The sequence below is a fragment of the Protopterus annectens genome, chromosome 4.part0 (assembly GCF_019279795.1).
Source record: "Protopterus annectens isolate FY-2018-M chromosome 4.part0, PAN1.0, whole genome shotgun sequence".
Taxonomy (NCBI): Eukaryota; Metazoa; Chordata; order Ceratodontiformes; family Protopteridae; genus Protopterus; species Protopterus annectens.
Window position 1 is genome coordinate 668462143 of NC_056733.1, and position 12478 is coordinate 668474620.

A 12478-nucleotide genomic window follows, 5' to 3' on the forward strand; every position below is an offset into this window, starting at 1 on the left:
GATAGAAATAAACAGGATATATTACTGTGCAGCTAAATTAATAACAGATACATTTCTACCTCAAGAGCAGAGGGTAGTAAGGGAAAGGAAAGGGAGAAACTGAATACCGTCATGGAAGTATCAAATAAAGAAAACTATAAAGCAGTTAAGACAAGAAGTATCACTCTCAGAGCAGTATAGAAGAGGGAGCAGATCAACAAAAATACTCAGTCAGATAGACATGATAAAAGCAATGCACAATATTGTAACAGATCAGGATCTATCGTACTATCACAAATAAATGAAAAATAACATGGACAGAAAAAACTAGAAGATACACAGATAAATATAAAGGAAAACTACAAAATAAGCAATTTATTGATGACCCCAAAAAGATCTGTAGAAAATTGGGAAATAAGGTAAAAGGAATTGAAAGACTACCCACAAAATGAAGAAATAAATACATTTTAGAGAAGTATTTATGAAAATCCCCTGGAACATAACAAAGATGCGAAATGGATAGAAGAAGTAAACAATAGTATAAGAAGTTTAAAGGTACAGGATATGAAATGGGATGAAGTAACAGAGAAATTGAGATAAAGTTAAGAAAAGCCTCCAAATGGAAAACACCAGGCCAGATGCAGTACATAACTTCTGGTTAAAAGTATTAATATCTTTGCATGAAGATTTAGCCACGAGTAAGCACTATTTATATGCGCACCCGAACAGACACCAATCTGGCTAACAACAGGAAAAACAATGCTCCTACTTAAGAATGAACCTGCAAGCTACCCTAAAAATTATAGACTAATAACTTGCCTTACAACTATGTATAAACTGTGCACCAGAACTGATGCTAACAGAGTTTATAGTCATTTAGAAGAAAACTCAATCATGGCAATAGAACAAAAGGACAATAAAAGAAGGACCATCTGTTGCTAAATAAATTCATAATGGAGAGCTGCAAAAAGGGGAAGAATCTAAGTATGGCATGGATTGACTATGAAAAAGCATTTGATAGTATCCTATATTCATGGATAAAAATAGTGCTTAAAAATGTACAAGATACACACTACACTGATCAACTACATTACATTAACCATGAAATAGTGGCAGACCACTTTGCAATTAAGCCATGATAAGGGATAAATTATTATAAAAATCCAAAGGGGGATATTCCAGGGTGACTCTTTTTCATCGCTGCTATTCTGTCTTTCCCTTAACCCTTTAAGCTGTCTACTTAACAGATTAGGCCATGGCTATAATTTGGCTCCTAGAAAACAACAAAGTGTATAGACCTCACATCTTCTGTTTGTCGATTATTTAAAACTGTATAGCTCATCAGATGAGGAACTGAAAGCACAACTGCAACTAGTAAAACTTTTTCAGATGATATAAGAATGTTATTTAGTCTTGATAAGTGTGCAAAAGCAAACTTTAAACAAGGAAAACTGCAGCAACAAGAAAACATCAGTTTGGGACAAGAATGTGATATAAAAGAACTTAAGCAAGAGGGACTGTATGAATATTTGGGAATTGATGAAGTATCAACAATACAACATGAACAAATGAGAATAAAGCTTAGTAAGGCATATTTTAGAAGACTTAAATTAATCCTGAAAACAGTGTTGACATCTAGGAACAAAATTCAAGCTATAAACCAATTTGCTCTTCTTGTCCTAACTTACAGTTTTGCAGTGATTGACTGGCCCCAAAATGTGTTGGATAGATTAGATAGGAAAACAAGAAGGATGCTTCATGCTCGCCAAATGATTTATAAAAATCAGTGCATACCAAGATTATAAATCCCCTGATTACATGTATAGATCTGCGATCGTGGGACTGCACACATATCTGCTGACCTCACAGCACCCAAATATAGTGAAAGTTTTGAAACATGAGGAGAATAAATCTAAGACGACTTTCCTGCTTAGTCTAGTGGAAGCAAATCAGTGTCAAGCAGAAGTGGAAATCAAACCAGAAGTAGATAAAAATTAGGCGGCAACTGAATGTGCCAAAAAAACAAAAGAAAGAATATAAGGTGAAGGATCAGATGAGAAGGCAAGAAATATGGAAAATGCATAAATATAGTTGCAAGTATAGAAAACTTGGAAGAACCTCATGTTGATCACGCTCAAACACAGGAATGGTTAAGGAGAGGCAAATTCAAACCAAAAGATAAAAGGTTAATATGGGCGGCCCAAGATAGTGGGCTACATACACATTGGTTTACAAAGCCCATTGAACATGTGGGAGAAACAGACAAATGAAGGTTTTATAAAACAGAATTGAAAACAGTCGCACACCTCATTGCTGGTTGTGACATACTGACAGCAGAAGGAGTGTATACTGAAAGACATAACAATGTGACAAGACTGTTGCATTGGGGATTGTGTAAACATTATGGTCCTGAAGTAGCTGAAAAACACTGGAAACATGAGCCACACATTATTACAGAAAATTAAGCCTACATCACATGGGATTAACCATTACCAACAGTTCAAAAGATAGATGTAAGAAAACCACATATAGTGGTCCAAGAAAAGAAGACAAGAGTAACATTGATCATTGAAATCGCCACACCCAGTGACTACAGTGTCTTGCTTACAGAGAGACACAAAATCATAAAATATCAGGATCTGCAGGCAGAAACGAGAGCAATGTGGAAGAAAGATACTCAGACAGTTCCAATAGTAGTAGGAGCAACGGGTCTTATAAAAAATAATCTACAATCATATTTAGACATGTTACCAGTACATGTAACTGCAACGAACTGCAGAAGGAGTCATTATTGGGCACATTGCAGGTGCTGCGAAGAGCACTTTTGGCTGACATCAAAGATTAAAACAATACTAATTTCATGAACTGTAATCATACTTTGACTTAGGAATGGGGTCCATTCCTGTCATGGCATTAGAAACAAAAGATTTGGAGACATTAAAAATAAGGCAGATAACTGATAATGTGAACCACACACACAAAAACTTTAAGAAATACCTGAAATCTGGATGAATGGGGTTGGGATAATAAGCATATTTTATATCTAGTGTTATCAGAAAACTTAAATGATGAAGAAGAGGCAACAGGTTGTGAACTGATAACGTTTTGAATTTGAGCACTATTACAAATTGGTTTGGGATGGAAAGATCCAGAACTGGTCTCCAGGAATTTTCTTTATTTTGTACCAAAAACATCCATGAATAAAAGTTGTCCCAAACTGGGAAGGAGGAACTTGTTCGATTACTCCAAGAGACAACATATTTTGAGTCTAGTCTGATGGAAGTGGAATTACTCCCTTAAAAAGAGGAAGTTCCACTCACTACCATCTCTAAACTTGATGAAGAATCTTCAGAACTCATCTGCCTAAAACTATTTGTTGCCAAAGACAGAAATGGAAATTCTGAGTTTCTGGAAGGGAAAAGGGACTGCCAGGGTAGGCAGGGTGGGGGTACATGGTCTTATAAACAGTCATTCTGATTTCTTACACTATTTTGTTTTGGAGGGAGGGCTGCTTCTTTCTGGAACCCCCTTGTCATTGTTTCTTAAACATCTGTTTACCAGCATTTTGCTGAGATCGTTCATTTTGTTTCTTGCCAAAACTGGATGAGGGGACAAAATATTCCCTAGAAAATTTGGAAAAGGAGGGCTGAAAAATCTGAGGGATTCCCTGAATGAGTTTATCACTCTCATCACATTTTTGATAACCTTTGACACAGAGGGTCCAAAAACGAATTCTCTGTCCAAAGGAGAATTTGAAAACATAATTTTTTACACCTTCTGGAAGGTTCTGAGAACACATCCAGACAAACCTTAAAACAGTACCATTGGCCATATCCCTGGAAGAAGTATCAACAAAGTCATACATATGCTTTAAACAATGAGTTGTGACCTGTGAAATGGAAAAAGACTAAACCATTTAATGCAGATTTTTGCTCACAAGAAAATACTACAGACAAAATATCCCTCATAATTTCACAATTAGTCAGAATAAACCTTAACATGTGAGCCTGACATTTCAAAATTGAATTAACTACATGTTTTGCAGCAGTTGAATTAACTAAAGCTATAGCTGATGAATCAGGTTGGGGATCAGTGAATAAAAACTTAAAAGACTGAGGACCTTTATACAATCTATCTGCCTTTTAGGGACTGCAGGCTGACTATCAGGAAAATTGCAGGCTGTGACATACAGATCCTCCAGTGTTGCCAGCACAGGATGCATGGGTGAAGGTTTTGTAAAATCCTTCTGTAACAGCTCATAATATTTTCTGAGCAACTGAGAAATTTCAGTGTTTTCTCACTGAAAATACTGGTATGTTCTGGAACTATTCTCAGAGAAAGAGTAATTTATCACAGGGAGAATCAGATAATGTGATCTCCTCTGAATCTGAATCAGAAATCTGAGGAGAAAATCATGCATCTGTCCCTTCTCCTTTCTGAACAATTTCAGAATCTTGAATCTCTTCAGGAAAAGAGGTATTCCTTTTTATTTTATGAGAAACCATGTTATAAGAAGGATCAATAATCTGAATTAGACCCTGAGCTAGACCAAATAAACTACACCTGTCCAGGGAAAGTTGAGCAGAAGCAGATACATGTTTAGTTTTCTGTTTCTGCTTCTCTTTGACAGGAAAACTGGGGCCAACAGGGCTGTCAGTGCTTCCCCAGGAATGGGCACAACATTCTGACTAATCAGGGAAGACTTCCCTTCTCCCTGTACTAGGACTGTCAAGAGTGGTCTTCCCTTGTCCCATGAGGGGACCCCAGTAGTTGACAAGGACGTGGCTAACCCCCCTGTCCACAGTGGCTCTAGGTGCTACACCATAGGTATTCTGGGCAAAAGATGAGTGGTCTGAGAAATCAGCTTTGATCACAACAGAGTCATCCACCTGTGGCTGAGGCAAATTGCTAGTCTGCTTGTTGGCAAAGGTGTTTTATTTTTGTGGCTTTAAGAAGGACCGACTATGGGGCTAGTAGTTTGTTCCATGGTCAAGTTGAATATGGTGCCTCTTTCCTGAGGAAAATACGCAGCACAAGCTGGTGAAAATTAAAATTGTAAAAAGTCACTTTTTCCCCAATAAAATACAGTAAACACACTTTAATACACTTTGCCAGCCTCAAAAATTAAAATAAACAAAAACTTTTCCCAGTAAAAATAGTTTTAAACAACTTTTAAACCGACAGGGAAAAAGTACACTCCCATTTAAAAGTACAGTTAAGTCTCAAGACAGTGGTAAAATACAAATTCCTAGAGGAAACATAACTTTCTTCACAAGGAAAGTACATTTAAACAATATTTTTTAAACATGGAAGGTTTTTCACTTAGCAGCAATGGAACAGCACAAGCTGACTTCCAACCCTTAAAAGCCTGCAGAGGAGCACTCTCTTCCGCAGCAGGAAAGCTCTGAATGACTTGGTGCTCAAACTTGTCTTTTTAGGCAGCTCAGCTCAAGCAGCCTAACAGTATGATTGCATGGAAGGTGCCCTGGAGTTTTGGAAGCAGGATGACCGTTATCTCCTTGGAGGTTATAACCCATAAAGCTAAGATTTATGCAGCAGTGATCAATATGATGGACATCAATGGCATCTATACATCTGGATTATATACCTTTGACTATTAGTTATTCTAAGTAGAAGAATTTGCTAATTACAGTTGCCACATGATGACTGAAGGAGAGGGACCTGTCAACCCTGGTACCCAGACCCTGACAACCTTTTCTTTTAGTAGTGGAGTATTGTCTATACTATATGTTGAGGATAGAGTTGTTTGTCAATGAAACAATACTACATTTTTTGCTTTTAATTTGAGCCCATTTTCAGTATGCCAGGTATTATGCAGGCTAAGTTATTTCTGAATTGTGCAAGTGTCAGAGGGGGTCTTGAAAACAACACCCAATTTGCAGTCATTTGCAGATTTAGTTAACCTGAGATCCTGAGTAAATTTCAAAAAGAAGTAGTTCAAGTACAGTTTTTTGTGGGACTCTTCAGGTTACTTTCATACTTTCAGATGATGCAGCTAAAAACAAGGCTGTGTAGGTTTTACCTTTTAGCCAGTTTGCTACCCATCTTACTACATATGGATCTACATTTAAAGCATTTGGCATACTTACATTGCCCATATGGGGTATGAAGTCAAATGCTTTGGTTAGGTCAAGATATGCCATGTGATCAGCATCACCACCACCAACAGCCTGTTTGACCCTCTCAAAAATGTTAACTAGAATTAACAGGCAAAAGTTTCCTTTGATAAAGTCAAACTGTTGAGGGGCTATCCTAATCACATTTTTTATATCACATTCGATGAGATCAGCTGTGATGTGTTATACAGCTTTGAAGATCATGCTCCTAAGGCCGGTGGCTCTATAATTGTGATAGTTCATTGTAGGGCCACACTTGGGGCAGGACATCATCACTACAGTATGCCATAATTCAGGAACAAATCCCATAGCTAACCTTACGTAAAACAATTTGAGGAGAGATTCACTGAGGGCATGTTTGGAGCAATAAATTAAATATCCAGATATAGTGTCAGGTCCATGAAGAAAGTATTTTTGGTCTTTGATAGTACCTTCAGAAAATGTCCATGGGTTATAATAGGGGAATCTAAGGAATTCTGTTATATGTGGAGTTTGGATAGATGTATTTTTTGGGGGATGAAATTTGCAATAAATGTATTTACTAGTGTATTAGTGACATATTTTGGATCAGAGTGGGTGGTCTTATCTAGGATAAGTTCTGAGAAAGGTTGAGTAATTGTTCCATAGTGCCCTAGCATAGTTAAAGGACTTGTAGTTATCCTTAGTTTCAGATGGCAGCCTAACTTTACAGGTTCCTTTCCTATTCTAATAGTGTTTTTGAGCTCCTTGGTAATACTTTTATACTATCCTTGTTGTCAGAAGATTTGGATCTTCTGTGTAATTTAAGGAGTTTTTTTGTTTCACTTCTTGCAAAGTTTATTTATGTTAGTGGCCCACCAGGGTGGTTTATTTTTGAATTTCCTGTTGTATTTCACCCTGGTTAGTACTGCTAATTCTATACATTTGTCTGAGTGAGAGTAAAACTCCTTTGTAAAACTGACTGCTGTGTCAATGTTTGAGGTGTTGCTGTAATTTACTTTTGAGATTTCATTAATAATTGTATGCAGTTTGCCCATTTGTTGTCCTTAAGTTCAGAGATGTTGGATCCAGGGGGGCTTTGTAGATTTTTAATGCAGTTAGCACAATTTTATGGTCCAGCTTAACTGGAGAAGGAATGACCAGAGGAACAGTACACACAGAAGCTATATTTGTGAAAATAATAATTAAAATATTATGTCCTCTGGTGGGTGTACTAATTATCTGTTACAGGGAATTTTTGTCAGTGAAGTCCAAGAAAATCTGAGCATATACTACATTGCTAATATAGGTGTTCCAGTTAATTGTGGGGTAGTTAAAGTTTCCCATAATAATAGAGTTCTTGTTAATACTTATTTAAATACATTCAGGAATCTAGCATGATCATCTGGGGACATCGATGGTGTCCTGCAGCAGGCTATAAATTGGCAGTTTGCATTATTTATTGTGATCTGGAGTTCTATGAGTTCTGCTTATATCTGTCTGAGAATCTGTCTGGACATGACATAATCCTTGATAAATATGGAGACACCAATGGTAGATTAAGAGCATTTTGGGTCCAGGGCTGTTTTCATGCCATGGTCTCCAATCCCCACACTTTTTTCCACTCCTAAGTGCGTATGTTCATTTGGATTTATCTTCCTGACTGAAGACCATTCAGACTGCTACTGTCCATGTCCATCAATTACAGCTATTTGAATGTGTGTTCCTAAAATGTCTGACTGAGATACAAAATGGTCAGAGAAAAGTGACCCAGAATCAGGGAAAGCTTTTAAATATGCTTTGATGTATTTAAAGGTGCTAGACTAAAAATGTTTTTGCATTAGCATTTCCTGAAGGTCATGCATTCTGAAACTCAAATGCATGTTATTATTTAAAATTGCCAGAAAACTAAAGATTTTATGAGGAACAAATAAAAAAAAAAAAACATGAGGCAAAATAGGTGGAATTTGATAAACCAGGTGACAGTTGAGATCTATGTGATTTAAATTGTGTTTCACATAAACAGTAGCTAGCTCACAAGTGTTTCAGTTTGTTTTACACAAATGCACAAGTGTTTTAACTTGATTCACAAATGACAAGAAGTTAAGTTGCTTTCATGCACATATTGCTGCTATCTCTCACCCAGCAAATATAGCCACTTTGCTCTGTGCACATCATCTGACCATGATAAAAAAACTCTCAGTCTCTTAGAACAAGAATCCAAGACAATGGCGAAGGACCCAAATGTGAGACAGATTTTAAATATTGCTCTTACATACTCAGAAAGCTACTACAATAACAGTGTTTACATAGGTATTAATTTTCGGAATGATTTGACGTCTAAAACTTAAATGTTTGTCACAATTTAATGATCGCAGTCTTCAGTCTATGAGGGACAGGACAGATCATAATGAGGCAAAGTCAGGGACCTTCTGCAAAATCAGGGAAGTTTTGACTTGGTTTCATGTAAATAGTACCCAAAGCTGATTTCATACAAGTGCACATTAGTCTTGTATAGTAAGAATGTAAGCTGATCAAACAACAAGAGGGTACCTTACTTTCATCTACAGCTAGCCCCCTCTCCCATTTAGTGACTGAAATCCTTAATTCTTTGGATAACCACAAATTGTATGAGGCACAGACCAAAAAACATGAGGCAGAGTCTGTGATATTCTACAAAATCAGGAACAGTTTCAAATTATTTTATACAAACAGCACTCAGACAGTAAGCTTATTTCATACAAATGAACACCAGTACTGTAAAGCCAAGCTAGATGCTGGGCAAATAACAAGAATGCAAGTTGCAAACCAGAAATTTTATGAAAAGACCGGGACATAGGCATTATGCAAAACCAGGAATAGTTTCAGATTTGTTTCGCCCAAAGACTAGCCAGACAGTACATATTCCATTTCATTTCTCACAAATGCACACTAGTCCTTAATGCCAGACTTTAAACTGAGCAAATGAGGTGGCCAAGCTGCTATCATCCAAAAGCGTAGTCAGCCTCATTCTGCAGTAGAAAAGATTAATATTCCAATTTATTTCAAACAAACACTCACTAGCCTATAATGGCAGATGTTAAATTAGACAAATGAAGAGGGCAAGTTACATTTATTCCCAGCACAGCTAGCATTCCCTATCTGGTTACCTGTCAGTATATTAAAGAGAGAGAAAGTAAATATTCAAGTTTATTTCAAACAAATGCACACTAGTCTTAGCCTTTAATATTAGACTTTCAACTGAGCAAATATAGGAGGCAAGCTGCTTTCATCCACAGCACAGTTAGCCACCCCTCCCAAAAGAGTAAATAAATGATCACTATCTTTTAATGCCAGGCTTTAGGCTTTACAAATGAGGAGGATAAATTGTTTAAATCCACAGCACAGATCTCTCTCCAAAAATAAAGAAAGAATAAATATTCTAATTGATTTTACACAAATGCACACTAGCACTTAATGCTAAGCTTTAAAATGAGCAAATGAACAGATTACGTTACTTTCATCTACAGGTTAGTTAGCTATCCCCACCCCATCTGGTTGCCTACCAGTATATTGCAAAAAAAAGAGTAAGTCTTCCAATTCATTTCACACAAATGCATCTTAGCCCTTAATGCCAAACTCTAAACTGAGCAAATGAAAAAGGCAAGTTGCTTTCATCCAGAGCATAGCCACCCTTCCAAAAAGAGAGAATAAATAGTCCAATTTATTTCACAAAATGTACACTAATCCTTTCATGCCAGGATGTGAAAAGAGCAAATGTATATGGCAAGTTACTTTCATCTGTAGCACACCTTCTGGTTGCCTATCAGCATATTAAAAAGGTAGATCATAAGTATTCCAATTTATTTCACACAAATGCAAAAATGTTCTTTATGCCAGACTTTGAGCAAATGAAGAGGGTAAGTTGCTTTCATCCACAGTATAGCTAGTCCTCAAAAAATAAAGAATAAATAAATGCAGACTAACACTAAGTGGCAGGTTTTAAACTCAGCAAATAAAGATGGCAAATGACTTTCTTTCACAGTACAGCTAGTCCTCCCAAAAAGAAAAAAAAATCAAATTTATTTTACATAAATACACACTAACCCTTCATAGACCCTGCGGTGGTGGTGCTGCGGTAACGTTGTCACCTCACAGTAAGACGCTGTTCGGTTCGATTCTCAGCTAGATCGTCTTCTATGTGGAGACATGCGTGAATGGGAGTACCTTCGTTGAAGGTTGTGCGTCAGGGCTGGTAACTCGGCACATAAAAATCAACTACCAATCATTAGCAGACCGGAGTTCCGCTGTGGCGACCCCTAACCGGAAAAAGCTGAACGACACAACAACAAACACACTAACCCTTCATGTTAAGCTTTAAACAGAGGAAATGAAGAGAGCAGGTTACTTTCGTGTACATCACAGCTAGCCTCCCCATTGGTTACCTGACAGTATATTATGAAAAAAGAGTATTCCGATTTATTTCAGACAAACTCACTTTAGTCCTTATTACCAGACTCTAAACTGAACAAATGAAGAAGACAAGTTGATTTTATGTACAACATGGCTACCCTAATGCAATGAATGAATATTCCAATTTATTTCACACAAATACACAATAACTCTTAATGTCAGGCTTTAAACTGAAAAAAATGAAGACAGCAAATCACTTTTATTGACAACACAGACTCTGGTTGTTTGCTTGCATATTAAAAAATAGATGTACACTGGACCTAAATGAAAGACTTTTGAGTAGATGAAGATGGCAATCTGGTAAGCTGCTTTCTTCCACAACACAGCTACCCCCCAAAGTGTGGCTGCCTGCCAGCATGGTAAAAAACCTCATTTCCAACAAAGCTGTCCACTGCCCACCTAAGCAGTGGTCTCTGTTTAGCTTTCTGTGTTATAAATGACAAAGTACTCTTTGAATTCCTTCACCTTAACAAAACAAGTAGTAAACCAAACACCCATTTGATAGACCTAAGCCTACATCATCACATCAGTAACACCAGAGAGTAGGACAAAAACCTAACCCAACGTATACCCCATTTCTGGAATAGGCTGCTCTTACCTATCAAACAGGTTACTTCCCTAACAACCTTTAAAACCAGTCTGGATGATAGGATGGGTGATTACAAACTTTCACCAGGAATATGTGGAGAAAGTTTACTTAATGGGGGGGCACAGCTTGCTTCTCACCGGTACTGGATAATGTGTCTGAGATTCTTGATGGTCTGTTTTGACCACAAGATTAGTATAAACCTATGAACACATGAACCAGTAATTCACTAATGTCCATAACTATCCAGATACACATATTAACATACAGGGTCTTTCTATTTGCTGTTGTCCCAATGAATCATATGAAGGCAATGAACAGAAAGCTGAAGCACTTTAGATAGGGTAGCTGTGGCTGTGGGTGTTTACTTATTCTTTTAAGTAAAAATAAAGCTCCCAAGTTAAATATTTTCACTAGCCCATGCTGTGTATGTGCAAATAAAGGTACATATTCATGGTATCTGCTATTTAGTATTTTTTAATGGAGTTCATCTTTAAGTGATCGCTCACTTCTTATGTTCAACACATAAGCTAACTAAAATGCATTAGCTTCTTAATTATGATAAAGCTTTTAAAATAAAGTTATTTTCTTAGGTGGCCAACAGCCTGAATCACCTCTACTGTAACCCACCACTGAGAGATACCACTGCAATTACAATCAGGTCTGAAGGCATGATAGAAGCAAAACCCAGGTATAATCAGAATACTTTCTTTACATTTAAACAAAGTCACCTTCTTAATGTGCCCTAGTGACACTTCTGGCATTGAAAAGACCTACCCTAATGTGGTCAAATTTGGGTATGATGAATTTGCTGTCTTAGAATGTCCTTTAATAGCACTTTGCATAATACAAACACTGTGGAGGTAGCTAAGACATTGGTCAGTATATAGAAGCCTTTGTACAGGAAATGCAGGCCATCCATTGTAAAGTACGTTAGACTATCAATCATTTCATCCCATGATGACACATAATAGTCATCCATTATGAAGTACGTTAGACTATCAATCATTTCATTCCATGACGATACATAACAGATAACCAAAACTGACACCAACTATTCAGCCAAAGTTTGAGCCAGTTATCTTTTCTTTGTACCTAGGCATCATTCTTGGTTTAGGAAGGATTCCATTCTGATCCAGTCTTATCTGCATTTGTCATATACAAGGAAATTTCTGAGTAAACATTTAAAATGTCAAGACTCAGAATGCTGAATCCTGAAATGTAGGCACAGAATAAATGAAAATTCGGACTTATATTAAGTACAAGATTGTCATTTATCAGAATGTTCACTTTTCTCCGAGGTATGTTGATCTCATAGTTGGTATATATAAGTATGCCCGACATCAGGTAGGTGCAGAGGGTTGCC